This window comes from Leuresthes tenuis, unplaced genomic scaffold (genome assembly GCF_036924035.1).
Source record: "Leuresthes tenuis unplaced genomic scaffold, fLeuTen1.0.hap1 SCAF_3, whole genome shotgun sequence".
Lineage (NCBI taxonomy): Eukaryota > Metazoa > Chordata > Actinopteri > Atheriniformes > Atherinopsidae > Leuresthes > Leuresthes tenuis.
This window is the reverse complement of record NW_027325357.1, coordinates 1,586,187-1,601,337: the sequence shown is the minus strand read 5'-3', so window position 1 is coordinate 1,601,337 and position 15,151 is coordinate 1,586,187. Positions and strand designations below refer to the sequence as shown.

At 43.4% G+C, this 15,151-nt stretch overlaps 1 protein-coding gene across 2 annotated transcripts in view; it reads right to left on the bottom strand.

Moving 5' to 3' along the window:
• grm7 (glutamate metabotropic receptor 7) overlaps positions 1-15,151 on the bottom strand; it is a 244,652-nt gene that overhangs the window by 107,552 nt on the left and 121,949 nt on the right. The gene's annotated exons all lie outside the window — the stretch shown is intronic.

Below are 15,151 nucleotides of genomic sequence, written 5' to 3'. Positions count from 1 at the left end.
CAGCGTCGCTCCATAAAAAGTGTCGGTTTTCACAGTTTGTGAAAATTCAGCTTTTTTTAAAGCAATGTGGGAGCAAACAGCAGCACAAAAGGTTTGTTACAGCATCAAACTGTTGTCTAAAACTGATATTTAATAGCTCCACGGCATGAAACTTCCTCCGTGTGACCAGGTTTTACTGCTTATTAGGAAGGTTAATGCTGCAAAACGGAGTTACCACCTCAGAATGAAAAATAACTGAAGAACCTTCAGCTTTAATACACAGATCGCTTTATTTCTGTCGATCTTAAAGCTTTAAAGAGCAGCAGCTCCCAGCAGGTCAGCAAATCTGAAATCTGCTTGTGCGGTTTCCTTGTGGTTCCCAGAGTTTCTAAAAGCAGAATGGGAGGCAGAGCCTTCAGTTATCAGGCCCCTAAAAGCAGAATGGGAGGCAGAGCCTTCAGTTATCAGGCCCCTAAAAGCAGAATGGGAGGCAGAGCCTTCAGTTATCAGGCCCCTAAAAGCAGAATGGGAGGCAGAGCCTTCAGTTATCAGGCCCCTAAAAGCAGAATGGGAGGCAGAGCCTTCAGTTATCAGGCCCCTAAAAGCAGAATGGGAGGCAGAGCCTTCAGTTATCAGGCCCCTAAAAGCAGAATGGGAGGCAGAGCCTTCAGTTATCAGGCCCCTAAAAGCAGAATGGGAGGCAGAGCCTTCAGTTATCAGGCCCCTAAAAGCAGAATGGGAGGCAGAGCCTTCAGTTATCAGGCCCCTAACAGCTGAATGGGAGGCAGAGCCTTCAGTTATCAGGCCCCTAAAAGCAGAATGGGAGGCAGAGCCTTCAGTTATCAGGCCCCTAAAAGCAGAATGGGAGGCAGAGCCTTCAGTTATCAGGCCCCTAAAAGCAGAATGGGAGGCAGAGCCTTCAGTTATCAGGCCCCTAAAAGCAGAATGGGAGGCAGAGCCTTCAGTTATCAGGCCCCTAAAAGCAGAATGGGAGGCAGAGCCTTCAGTTATCAGGCCCCTAACAGCTGAATGGGAGGCAGAGCCTTCAGTTATCAGGCCCCTAAAAGCAGAATGGGAGGCAGAGCCTTCAGTTATCAGGCCCCTCTCTGTGGAACCAGCTGCCAGTTTGGCTTCAGGAAGCAGACACCCTCTCTACCTTTAAGATCAGGCTGAAACTTTCCTTTCTGATAAAGCTTATAGTTAGGGATGGCTCAGGTGAGCCTGAAACATCCCATAGTTCTGCTGCTATAGGCCCAGCCTGCTGGGGGGCCTCATCTGTCACACCTTTCCTCACTTTGCTCTCTTTTTCCTCCTGTTTAATTTCTCAAATGATTTTCTGTCCATGTGACATTATTGTGGTTATTAACTTGTGTTTCCCTGTTCCAGCAGGTATCCTTTGAATGGTGTTATGGTGTTTTTCCTCCTCTTTTCCCTCTTTTCCCTCTTTTCTGTCTTCTCAAACCCCAGCTGGTCCAGGCGGATGGACACCCTTCCTGGTTCTGGTTCTGCCAGAGGTTTCTTCCTGGTTCTGCCAGAGGTTTCTTCCTGGTTCTGGTTCTGCCAGAGGTTTCTTCCTGGTTCTGGTTCTGCCAGAGGTTTCTTCCTGGTTCTGGTTTTGTCGGAGGTTTCTTCCTGGTTCTGGTTCTGCCAGAGGTTTCTTCCTGGTTCTGGTTCTGCCAGAGGTTTCTTCCTGGTTCTGCCAGAGGTTTCTTCCTGAGTCTGGTTCTGTCAGAGGTTTCTTCCTGGTTCTGGTTCTGCCAGAGGTTTCTTCCTGGTTCTGGTTCTGCCAGAGGTTTCTTCCTGGTTCTGGTTCTGCCAGAGGTTTCTTCCTGTTAAAGGGAGTCGTTCCTTTCCACAGTCCCTCAGGCTCAGGACGGGAGATTGGACTGAAGACAAGTTTCGGTCCAATCTGTTGGTTTCCTTAGCTCGGATATTATTTTTGAATTGGCTCCATATGAATGTGACGTCATCACGGCTCAGAGGGGCAGAATTACTCAGTAAAACCGAGCAGCTTCACCTCAGCAAGTCCAAATCCATCTTTGTGTCCCGACCAATCAGGACAGAGAAGGGAAAGAAGACCAGAGCGGTGGCGGCTGCTCGGGAAAACTCGCCGGTGACGGTTGAAGCCGCTCACAGCCACAGACTCATCGTGTTTTTAAAGGTTTGATTTTCTTCTTGATGTTCTGAACTGTTCTGCTCAGAGAAAACTGAGCTTAAACTAAACGAACAGCTCAGCACATACACTGAAGGCGAGCTTTTTACCCCTGATATACGGTGATAAAATGGATGGATGCGCAGAAGAAGAGCTGCTGTGACCGAACTACAGATCTAATGATGATGCTTGCAGCTGAAGTCAGACTTAGACTTTCTTCCTGCAGGAATCTGCTCAGTCACAGCAGCTCTGGCTGTTCTTCAAATGGAAAGTTGAACTTTCATAGTTCACATGCCAAAGCATCCCCCCCCACTCCTGCCGTTAGATTATGAGAAGCAGAACGGGTCTGAGGGGCCTCTCTTCTCTGACTGGAGGGTTGGATGCTGATGTGAAACTGGCAGACAGACAGTAAACAGCAGCTCAATCAGAGGCAACAGAAGCTGCCGACAGCTGTCAGATGTCACTTTGTTTAAAGTAACCGAACCCCATGAAGCTGTTATCTTGCAGCCGCTCTAATGAACAGTGGAGTCCGTGGCAGGTTCTGACATCAGCTGGTTCTGACATCAGCTGGTTCTGACATCAGCTGGTTCTGACATCAGCTGTTTATATCTGCAGTGAGTTCATCTGCATGCATGTGATTAAATATTAACTTAAATATTAATCATCTGCTGGACCTGAAACCAACGATCTCCAGCTCCTCTGGGGACAAGACAAGACCTCCGATGCCTCCAATGCTCATAAGAGTTCAGACTAATCTGCCTCTGGAGGACAAAGAGATGGAAGAGGCTCTGAGGCACAAGTCAGATGATATTTATCCACAGTTTCCCACCAGTTTTCATCTCCTTCGAACGTTCACAAAACACTGAAAGTCAGTCATACATTCAGAACAGCTTCAGAGAGAAGAGATAACGAGTGGACTTAAAATTCTATATAAAAAGCAGAATGATGGCCACCAGTACACCTGAGATACACCTGAGTTACACCTGAGTTACACCAAAGTTACACCTGAGATACACCTGAATTAGTCCTGAATTAGACCTGAATTAGACCTGAATTAGTCCTGAGTTACACCGGAGTTACACCTGAGTTACACCTGAGTTAGTCCTGAATTAGACCTGAATTAGTCCTGAGTTACACCGGAGTTACACCTGAGTTACACCTGAGTTACACCTGAATTAGTCCTGAATTAGTCCTGAATTAGTCCTGAGTTACACCTGAGTTACACCGGAGTTACACCTGAGTTACACCAAAATTAAACCTGAGTCAGACCAAAGTTACACCTGAGTTACACCTGAGTTACACCTGAGTTAGTCCTGAATTAGACCTGAATTAAACCTGAGTTACACCTGAGTTACACCTGAGTTACACCTGAATTAGACCAAAGTTAAACCTGAGTTAAACCTGCCCTGCCTCCAGAATATTTGACATATCACTATGGGATATTTTAGGGGGTTAAAATCATTACTCCGGCTCATTCTCTGCTTCTCTGACAAACGTCTCACTGAAAAACAAAATGTTCACCACAGATAGGATGTGATTCAATACCAAGAATTCCCTGAACTTTCCTCCGTAATCAGGAGTCAAAGCAGCCAAAGCAGCCCGAACCGGTAAGAGCTGCAGCACAAACTGTTGCAGCTTCATGAAAAGTGTTCCAACAATAATGTCTGGAAACGCAGCAGCAGGACCAGGAGCTTTCTCTCTAACCATCTCTGCAGCCATTAGCTGCTGAACGGAGGAGGTTCCTCCTGAACACCCCGGGGGGGATGGTGGGGGGTGGAGGTCCCGTTCCTCCTGAACACCCCGGGGGGGATGGAGGTGGGTGGAGGTGTCGTGGGAGGGAAAGCTGCTGAAACACTAACAAGTGGTGACAACAAGAGGGGGAAGAAAGAAAAGAGAAACGGGCCGAGGAGGAGACAGATCCTGGTGTGAAGCATGAAAAAGGATGTTTATCCTGATCAGTGTCAGCGGCTCGGTGCCACCTCCTCCCGCCTCCTCCCGCCTCCTCCCGCCTCCTCCCGCCTCCTCCCGCCTCCTCCCGCCTCCTCCCACCTCCTCCCGCCTCCTCCCGCCTCCTCCCGCCTCCTCCCGCCTCCTCCCACCTCCTCCCACCTCCTCCCGCCTCCTCCCGCCTGGGGTCGGTTCCTGGAAAGTTCTGAATCTTTACAGGACGGGAAGATGTCCGGATCCAGAAAGTTTCAGAAGAGGAAAGTAACTGCAACACAGACCCGGTGAGACCAGGTTCTGCAGGTTCTGCAGTCATCTGGTTCAGGCCGGGTCAGCTGATCCGATCCAGCTGTCACTGCTGTGTTTAACCTGGAAACCGGCAGGTTCTGCAGGTTCTGCAGGTTCTGCAGTCATCTGGTTCAGGCCGGGTCAGCTGATCCGATCCAGCTGTCGCTGCTGTGTTTAACCTGGAAACCGGCAGGTTCTGCAGGTTCTGCAGTCACCTGGTTCAGGCCGGGTCAGCTGATCCGATCCAGCTGTCGCTGCTGTGTTTAACCTGGAAACTGGCAGGTTCTGCAGGTTCTGCAGTCATCTGGTTCAGGCCGGGTCAGCTGATCCGATCCAGCAGTCGCTGCTGTGTTTAACCTGGAAACTGGCAGGTTCTGCAGGTTCTGCAGGTTCTGCAGGTTCTGACCGTTTGCTTCCATTTTAAGATGGATCGCTACACAGGGCTGTAGAATCAGAACCAGAATGGATCATAAATACAGATGAACTCTTGTGCTGATGGATCGTTCCGGCCTTGATTCTCCCTCTGATTCCTCATTCTTTGACACCTTTCTGGCTTTTAAAGTCCTTTGAATGCGGTGAAGTGAATGATTTGTGTTGTTCTGCTTCAGGTTTTATGAAATCCATCTTTGGGTCGGACACCTACGGTCCTGCTCACTGTGGAGGGAACTTTATGGAGTCGTGCTTTGCTCCGATGGCAGCTGAGACGGGCTTAAACCCCGCTAAATATTTCCTTTTGAGGCTGAAGAGCAGACAGACGCTGATTTGGTATTTTTGGACCACTTTGACTCTTTCAAGGCAACATTTTGTCATTCTTGGAAGGAAATAAACCGCTGTACTATCTACCAGCAAACAGACACCTGGACAGGTGCAGGGTCCAGACATGGAGTCATGCAAAGCCTGGTGTGTGAGTCAGATACAGAGAACCTGCAACTCTGAGCTTCCTGCGTTCAGGACGACATCCTGATCATGTTTTAAACATAGAGTCAGATTAAAAAGCACATCCTCATATCTCCCAGATACACATGGGTGCCGTGAACCCAGCAGCTCAGTGTTTCAAACAAAGGGATGAAGAGGAGGTGTAGGCAGGCATCTCCTCGCTTCATTTCCTCTCCCGCTGTCAGAGCCGCCGTGACAGAGCAGAAACAGAGCTGCACTCGTTCCACGGAAGAGACGGATCCGTGCCAACAGACACATGAGACTGAAAACAAGCTGAATAAAGACAAACTGCTGTTAAAATGACTCTGCAGCTGGATCACAGTAAACATGAGACTGAAAACAAGCTGAATAAAGACAAACTGCTGTTAAAATGACTCTGCAGCTGGATCACAGTAAACATGAGACTGAAAACAAGCTGAATAAAGACAAACTGCTGTTAAAATGACTCTGCAGCTGGATCACAGTAAACATGAGACTGAAAACTAGCTGAATAAAGACAAACTGCTGTTAAAATGACTCTGCAGCTGGATCACAGGAAACATGAGACTGAAAACAAGCTGAATAAAGACAAACTGCTGTTAAAATGACTCTGCAGCTGGATCACAGTAAACATGAGACTGAAAACAAGCTGAATAAAGACAAACTGCTGTTAAAATGACTCTGCAGCTGGATCACAGGAAACATGAGACTGAAAACAAGCTGAATAAAGACAAACTGCTGTTAAAATGACTCTGCAGCTGGATCACAGTAAATATGAGACTGAAAACAAGCTGAATAAAGACAAACTGCTGTTAAAATGACTCTGCAGCTGGATCACAGTAAACATGAGACTGAAAACAAGCTGAATAAAGACAAACTGCTGTTAAAATGACTCTGCAGCTGGATCACAGGAAACATGAGACTGAAAACAAGCTGAATAAAGACAAACTGCTGTTAAAATGACTCTGCAGCTGGATCACAGTAAACATGAGACTGAAAACAAGCTGAATAAAGACAAACTGCTGTTAAAATGACTCTGCAGCTGGATCACAGGAAACATGAGACTGAAAACAAGCTGAATAAAGACAAACTGCTGTTAAAATGACTCTGCAGCTGGATCACAGCAAACATGAGACTGAAAACAAGCTGAATAAAGACAAACTGCTGTTAAAATGACTCTGCAGCTGGATCACAGTAAACATGAGACTGAAAACAAGCTGAATAAAGACAAACTGCTGTTAAAATGACTCTGCAGCTGGATCACAGTGAACATGAGACTGAAAACAAGCTGAATAAAGACAAACTGCTGTTAAAATGACTCTGCAGCTGGATCACAGTAAACATGAGACTGAAAACAAGCTAAATAAAGACAAACTGCTGTTAAAATGACTCTGCAGCTGGATCACAGTAAATATGAGACTGAAAACAAGCTGAATAAAGACAAACTGCTGTTAAAATGACTCTGCAGCTGGATCACAGTAAACATGAGACTGAAAACAAGCTGAATAAAGACAAACTGCTGTTAAAATGACTCTGCAGCTGGATCACAGTAAACATGAGACTGAAAACAAGCTAAATAAAGACAAACTGCTGTTAAAATGACTCTGCAGCTGGATCACAGTAAACATGAGACTGAAAACTAGCTGAATAAAGACAAACTGCTGTTAAAATGACTCTGCAGCTGGATCACAGTAAACATGAGACTGAAAACAAGCTGAATAAAGACAAACTGCTGTTAAAATGACTCTGCAGCTGGATCACAGTAAACATGAGACTGAAAACAAGCTGAATAAAGACAAACTGCTGTTAAAATGACTCTGCAGCTGGATCACAGTAAACATGAGACTGAAAACAAGCTGAATAAAGACAAACTGCTGTTAAAATGACTCTGCAGCTGGATCACAGTAAACATGAGACTGAAAACAAGCTAAATAAAGACAAACTGCTGTTAAAATGACTCTGCAGCTGGATCACAGTAAATATGAGACTGAAAACAAGCTGAATAAAGACAAACTGCTGTTAAAATGACTCTGCAGCTGGATCACAGTAAACATGAGACTGAAAACAAGCTGAATAAAGACAAACTGCTGTTAAAATGACTCTGCAGCTGGATCACAGTAAACATGAGACTGAAAACAAGCTAAATAAAGACAAACTGCTGTTAAAATGACTCTGCAGCTGGATCACAGCAAACATGAGACTGAAAACAAGCTGAATAAAGACAAACTGCTGTTAAAATGACTCTGCAGCTGGATCACAGTAAACATGAGACTGAAAACAAGCTGAATAAAGACAAACTGCTGTTAAAATGACTCTGCAGCTGGATCACAGTAAACATGAGACTGAAAACTAGCTAAATAAAGACAAACTGCTGTTAAAATGACTCTGCAGCTGGATCACAGGAAACATGAGACTGAAAACTAACTAAATAAAGACAAACTGCTGTTAAAATGACTCTGCAGCTGGATCACAGTAAACATGAGACTGAAAACAAGCTGAATAAAGACAAACTGCTGTTAAAATGACTCTGCAGCTGGATCACAGTAAACATGAGACTGAAAACAAGCTAAATAAAGACAAACTGCTGTTAAAATGACTCTGCAGCTGGATCACAGTAAACATGAGACTGAAAACAAGCTGAATAAAGACAAACTGCTGTTAAAATGACTCTGCAGCTGGATCACAGTAAATATGAGACTGAAAACAAGCTAAATAAAGACAAACTGCTGTTAAAATGACTCTGCAGCTGGATCACAGTAAATATGAGACTGAAAACTAGCTGAATAAAGACTAACTGCTGTTAAAATGACTCTGCAGCTGGATCACAGGAAACATGAGACTGAAAACAAGCTGAATAAAGACAAACTGCTGTTAAAATGACTCTGCAGCTGGATCACAGGAAACATGAGACTGAAAACTAGCTAAATAAAGACAAACTGCTGTTAAAATGACTCTGCAGCTGGATCACAGTAAACATGAGACTGAAAACAAGCTGAATAAAGACAAACTGCTGTTAAAATGACTCTGCAGCTGGATCACAGTAAATATGAGACTGAAAACAAGCTGAATAAAGACAAACTGCTGTTAAAAGGACTCTGCAGCTGGATCACAGGAAACATGAGACTGAAAACTAGCTAAATAAAGACAAACTGCTGTTAAAATGACTCTGCAGCTGGATCACAGTAAACATGAGACTGAAAACAAGCTAAATAAAGACAAACTGCTGTTAAAATGACTCTGCAGCTGGATCACAGTAAACATGAGACTGAAAACAAGCTGAATAAAGACAAACTGCTGTTAAAATGACTCTGCAGCTGGATCACAGTAAACATGAGACTGAAAACAAGCTGAATAAAGACAAACTGCTGTTAAAATGACTCTGCAGCTGGATCACAGTAAATATGAGACTGAAAACAAGCTGAATAAAGACAAACTGCTGTTAAAATGACTCTGCAGCTGGATCACAGGAAACATGAGACTGAAAACAAGCTGAATAAAGACAAACTGCTGTTAAAATGACTCTGCAGCTGGATCACAGTAAACATGAGACTGAAAACAAGCTGAATAAAGACAAACTGCTGTTAAAATGACTCTGCAGCTGGATCACAGTAAACATGAGACTGAAAACAAGCTGAATAAAGACAAACTGCTGTTAAAATGACTCTGCAGCTGGATCACAGTAAACATGAGACTGAAAACAAGCTAAATAAAGACAAACTGCTGTTAAAATGACTCTGCAGCTGGATCACAGTAAACATGAGACTGAAAAGAAGCTAAATAAAGACAAACTGCTGTTAAAATGACTCTGCAGCTGGATCACAGTAAACATGAGACTGAAAACAAGCTAAATAAAGACAAACTGCTGTTAAAATGACTCTGCAGCTGGATCACAGCAAACATGAGACTGAAAACAAGCTGAATAAAGACAAACTGCTGTTAAAATGACTCTGCAGCTGGATCACAGTAAACATGAGACTGAAAACAAGCTGAATAAAGACAAACTGCTGTTAAAATGACTCTGCAGCTGGATCACAGTAAATATGAGACTGAAAACAAGCTGAATAAAGACAAACTGCTGTTAAAATGACTCTGCAGCTGGATCACAGTAAACATGAGACTGAAAACTAGCTGAATAAAGACAAACTGCTGTTAAAATGACTCTGCAGCTGGATCACAGGAAACATGAGACTGAAAACTAACTAAATAAAGACAAACTGCTGTTAAAATGACTCTGCAGCAGGATCACAGGAAACATGAGACTGAAAACTAGCTGAATAAAGACAAACTGCTGTTAAAATGACTCTGCAGCTGGATCACAGTAAACATGAGACTGAAAACAAGCTGAATAAAGACAAACTGCTGTTAAAATGACTCTGCAGCTGGATCACAGTAAACATGAGACTGAAAACAAGCTGAATAAAGACAAACTGCTGTTAAAATGACTCTGCAGCTGGATCACAGTAAATATGAGACTGAAAACAAGCTGAATAAAGACAAACTGCTGTTAAAATGACTCTGCAGCTGGATCACAGTAAACATGAGACTGAAAACTAGCTGAATAAAGACAAACTGCTGTTAAAATGACTCTGCAGCTGGATCACAGTAAGCATGAGACTGAAAACAAGCTGAATAAAGACAAACTGCTGTTAAAATGACTCTGCAGCTGGATCACAGTAAACATGAGACTGAAAACAAGCTAAATAAAGACAACAAGGTGAATAAGTGCACGTGACGCACTGCTGAGATCCTTTCACAATCAACACCAGCAACCATCAAAACTAAAACCACAACACTGATGTAATTCCTCCATAAAAACGGACAGAAACGCTTCTTTTCTTTGACAAACGCCCCATAAATCCAGTAAAACATTCAGACCAAAAAGATGGTTCCTTCAAGGTGCTGCATTGATCCAAAGTTTGAGCAGATGTGCAGAGGCTGGTGGGCTTCTTCACAGCTGGGCTGCATGTAGAGCCTAAAAACCCTTAGAAATGTCACACTTTAACTCAGGCTAAAGGTGCTTTATTACCAAACCCTGCAGCTGTGCCTCATATTCTCTCCTATCAGTGAGATTTCATGGAAACATGTGGTTGTGAGTGCATCAGAATACTGTCACAGAGCCCAGTTCTGGGATTATTTCAGACTCCTTTCAGAGGACCGGCCGACCTTCAGGGAGTCGATCAGTCTGTGTGAGCTCTGCTGACAGAAAGCAACAGAAAGCTACATCAGCCAAAGTTCTGAAGAGTTCAGCTCTGAAAGCGGCCGTTCAACGAAAGGAGGAAACTGAGAATGAGACGCCAGGTGCAGCTCTTCCCTCGGCGCTCAGAGACAAAACGTCTGGGAGCATTTCAGAGAGAAGAAGAGTGAAAATGCTGTACAGCAGGAGAAGTGTCTGATATGGGGAAAACAAAGTCATAATGTCCCATATCTTTGAGCTACTGTGAGACATCTCACCAGATATATTGGATCTTTGATCTGACTCAGGCACACTGTGATTCATCCTTTTAAAGACTCATTCACTCAGACTCCATCACTCATTAGCTTCTATTGTCCTGTTGCTAGTTAACAAGCAAACAACAAGCCTCAATACGTCTCTCTCCAAGCCCAAAAAACACAAAGTTTACGGTGAAAAGCGCCAGTTCTGGAGCGAATGGACCGATAAGTATTTATTTAGAAGCAATAACGTTTCACTCGTGTGTTTCTTATGCAACGTTACAATTTCCGTGATGAAGGGATCCAACGTGAAGAGGCGCTACTATTCAAATGTCGGATCTTTTTCCAACTATTTTCTAATTTCATGTAATTTCTCTGAGTGTCAGGAACGGTGGATGAAGGTAGGACCCAGATGCAGAACTTTCAAAATCAAAAAAGGTTTATTTCCAACCTCAAGACAAGGAGCACGAAGAAAAGGTGCAGCAGAGCCGGATCTCAAAAATACTAAAAGCAAAACAAGACAAATAAATAAACAAGACTATGGACAAACTGTGAAGAAGGTGGCAGAACCTGGCCTTAACTTTGTGAGTGAACCTGGAAACTAAATACTGTGGGGAAGTGATGATGTGCAGCTGGGAACAGAAACAGGCGACATGAGTAAACCTAACGTGAAAAAACAACCTGAAAACCTGACAAATGACCTGAAAACAAGACTTAAAACCTAAACTGTGACACTGAGCAGGTTTAAAATGCACCGTTTGAGGCTTTTAATGCTAGTTTAGTGACATTTAAAGCCTGTATATGTGTTTATAACGATTCAAACAGGCCAACTTTAAAGTTAGATTAGTCTGGATAGATACTGTTGTACTGATTTTAACAAAAAGATGCACCTTTTACGTCTGATTTGTTTGTCTGGATGACATCACAGTGAAAGAAAGGATGCAATAAGGTGTAATGCAGCATGTCCTTTAACATTATACTGAGTTATTTGAAGCAATTATTTGGCCCACTGGTACCCAGTGATGTTCATATTTGGCTCATATTGAAGTTGAATAGCAGTGTGTCCTTTGTAAAAGCCAGTTAGCTTAGCATGTTAGCACAACAGCATCTCAGACGTGCACATAGTGATGGGATGATGCTACCTCAAGGAGTGTATTGACACACTACACAAACTGTGTTGGTCACTCAATAGTGCCCCCTTCAGGTGTTCTGAAATCATTGCAGGTAAATGAAATAAGAAGATGGACCAGGTAAAATGCGGCAAATCCAACATTTTATCACCAGTCCTTTATTTAAGATATAATCTCATTATTGTATAACTTCATTCGCTCAATTTGTGAGTCAAGTTGTCCATGAGAAGAGTTCAAAATAGGCTTCAAACCTTGTTGATGTAAATGCTAAACTGAGTTGGTTTGTAAAATATAGCAAAAAATTCAGAGTTCAACTTTTTATCTTATGTGTGGAAGTTTGTTAACGTAAGTGTTAAAGCATAAAAAAGAAAACAAATTACATATAGATTCATTTATGCATTTTTATTGAGGAACAACCGTTTTTGTAGGGTGTTTGCTCCAAGGCGATTTCTCCTCTTACCAGTTCCCCTGCCTTGGAAAAAACTCTTTCACAGGGTGCAGATGAAGAGGGAGAACACAACATTTTCAGTGCAAGTTGATGAAGGTTTGGATAACAACAAAACTCCATCCAACAAACCCACAACATGTTGACACAGTTTGCTTTCTTATAAGCGATACCGTTCCTGTATCGGTCACGTGATTTTTTTCTTAAAGTGATACACGCACCAATACGGGGTTTCACTCTTGGGCTCTCGACACAGAGCTGACGCACCAGTGTCGTTCGTCCCATCACTACGTGCACATATCAAGTCCACTGAGCGGAACAAACGCACGGGAACATTTCACATTAGCATTTTAATGGAAATCAGTCGGCTTGTTAGCTGAGAAGGAAGCTAGCAGAGAACAAATGTGTCCGTAATAAATAGTAATCGATAGAATACTCGGATAGCTTAATAATAATAACCCTAAAATCTGCATCTGTATCAGGCTTCAGCAGTGGTTCTGTCTCCTTTTGTCTGCCACATCCTCAGATTCTCACACCTTTCCTGTGTGGGACGGGCAACAATATACATCTTTTCTCTCAGGCCTGAAGACAATGAATAAAAGAAGCAGACTTCCTCGGCTGAAAAACAGAAACCGAGCTGCAGATTTGAAATTAGGTTTTGATTTATTTATATCAGATGCATCGGAGCCTCTCTGTTTTCAACATGTGTGACTGTGACAAGAGAAGCCGAGGAAATCAGACCGAGCACAGATACATATATCAGGAGGCTTTCTCTCACTGCTCACATTCGATCAAACATCCCAAAAGCCGGATTTTCTACGACTTATGTGACAGAACAAAGCCTGTTGATGAATGAGCTGCATACTGATTTAACACCAGAGCAGGGAGGTTGAGACACATGTTCAAACACCAGTTTAACCACATGTAAGCTGTGATATGAGCCATGTGTCAGACCTGAGAGCTTCACCTGGCGGTGGCTCCTCCCACCAGAGAGCTCAGAAGCACTTCTTGTCACAGTTTAGTCATCCAATCATCAGTTAACTCACCTGTGCACACAGCTGCCTCTCATCACATGCAATCAGCCCAGCAGACAGTCACCAGCTCCACACTCTATCCTTTGCCAGATTGTTCTTTGGCTTTCCAGCGTTCTCCTGCCAGCTTTACCGGTACCGACCTCGCCTGTCCCTGATTCCCTGCTTCCCTGCCTCCTGGTAATTCGACCCCTGACCTTCTGTCCCTGACCAAGAGCTTCGCCTCTCCTCTCCTGATTCCTGTTTGCCGGTTTCTAAACCGTTTGTCTGCCAGAGTCTCAGTAAAGCCTTGAACTTTTTACCACTGTCTCCTGACTCCTTTGTACTGCAATTGGGTCCAAACACCCCCCCGTTACACCATCAGAGGATAGACTTTAAAGTTCTGATGCCGGTCCATCAGAGGATAGACTTTAAAGTTCTGATGCCGGTCCATCAGAGGATAGACTTTAAAGTTCTGATGCTGGTCCATCAGAGGATAGACTTTAAAGTTCTGCTGCCGGTCCATCAGAGGATAGACTTTAAAGTTCTGATGCCGGTCCATCAGAGGATAGACTTTAAAGTTCTGATGCTGGTCTATGAAGCTCTGAATGGTCCAAAATACATCAGAGACCTCCTGACCCACTATGAACCTCCCAGACCCCTCAGGTCATCTGGATCCGGTTCTTTATCAGTTCCCAGAGTCAGAACCAGACCTGGAGAACCTGCATTCAGCTTCTATGCTCCACATGTCTGGAACAAACTCCCAGAAAGCCTCAGATCAGCTGAAACACTCAGTATTTAAGTCCAGGTTGAAGAAACATCTGTTTTCAGCTGCTTTTGAATAAGCTTGAGTTTCAAAACGGAATCATGTTTTAACTATTTTTTCATATATATAATTTTTTCTGATTTTATCTATTGTTCTTATTTCTTTCTTTTGCTTAAATGTTAAATCATGCTTTTTATTTCTTCTGTTTTAATGTCTCTGTGAAGCACTTTGAATCACCTTGTTGTTGAATTGTTCTATAAAATAAACTCGCCTTGCCTTCTGAGGAGGTAAACATGTCAGAAGGCGTCTAATTTTGTAAAGAAACTGAAGGTTTATGCACCAAGATGAAAAACAAAAGAAGGAAGAATCCATATTTCATAAAAGGTGGAATTCTTCATGTTTACAGACACAACGCAGCCTCGAATCTGTCAAAATGTTTGTTTAAACAAGCTGCGATCTTCATCTGAGCGCCGTCATCAGCACCAACAAGGCTGTCAGCCCGGTTCTGCTTCCCCTGATCAGGAGTTTATGTTGTCAGGATGTGTTTGTCAGCAGGAAACAAAAGAGGAGCGTTCTGTACTGAAAGAGACATCTGAGGAAGGAGGAGTGAAACGTTCCCTCCAGCAGCAGCTGCTCGGCTTAACCATGAGTGAAACTGAATCATGTCAGAACTAATGCTGTTTGTCAGAGTTAAAAACACGATTTGAATAAATTAGCTAATTGTTCCTCATAAACAGGCCGACGGCCGCCCTTCCTGGTTCTGGTTCTGATGGAGGTTTCTTCCTGTTAAAGGGAGTTTTTTCTCTCCACAGTCGCCTCCTGCAGCTCAGGATCAGAGAGAAGTTTCAGTTAATCTGTTGCTCTTTGCTCAGATACTTTATTTTAATTGGCTCTGGACTCATTTGGCTCGAATTGGACCGTATCTTTGAAGTTCCTGAGATGACACTTGCTGTTATTTGGCGTTTTATAAGTAAACCTGAACAGAGACGAGCAGCCTGGTCTGTTATTTGGTTCTGCCTCCTGACAGATGTTTACAGGTCAGTCGTCTATAACCCACTGCTTATTTCTAATCCCTCAGACTGTAGATTTATT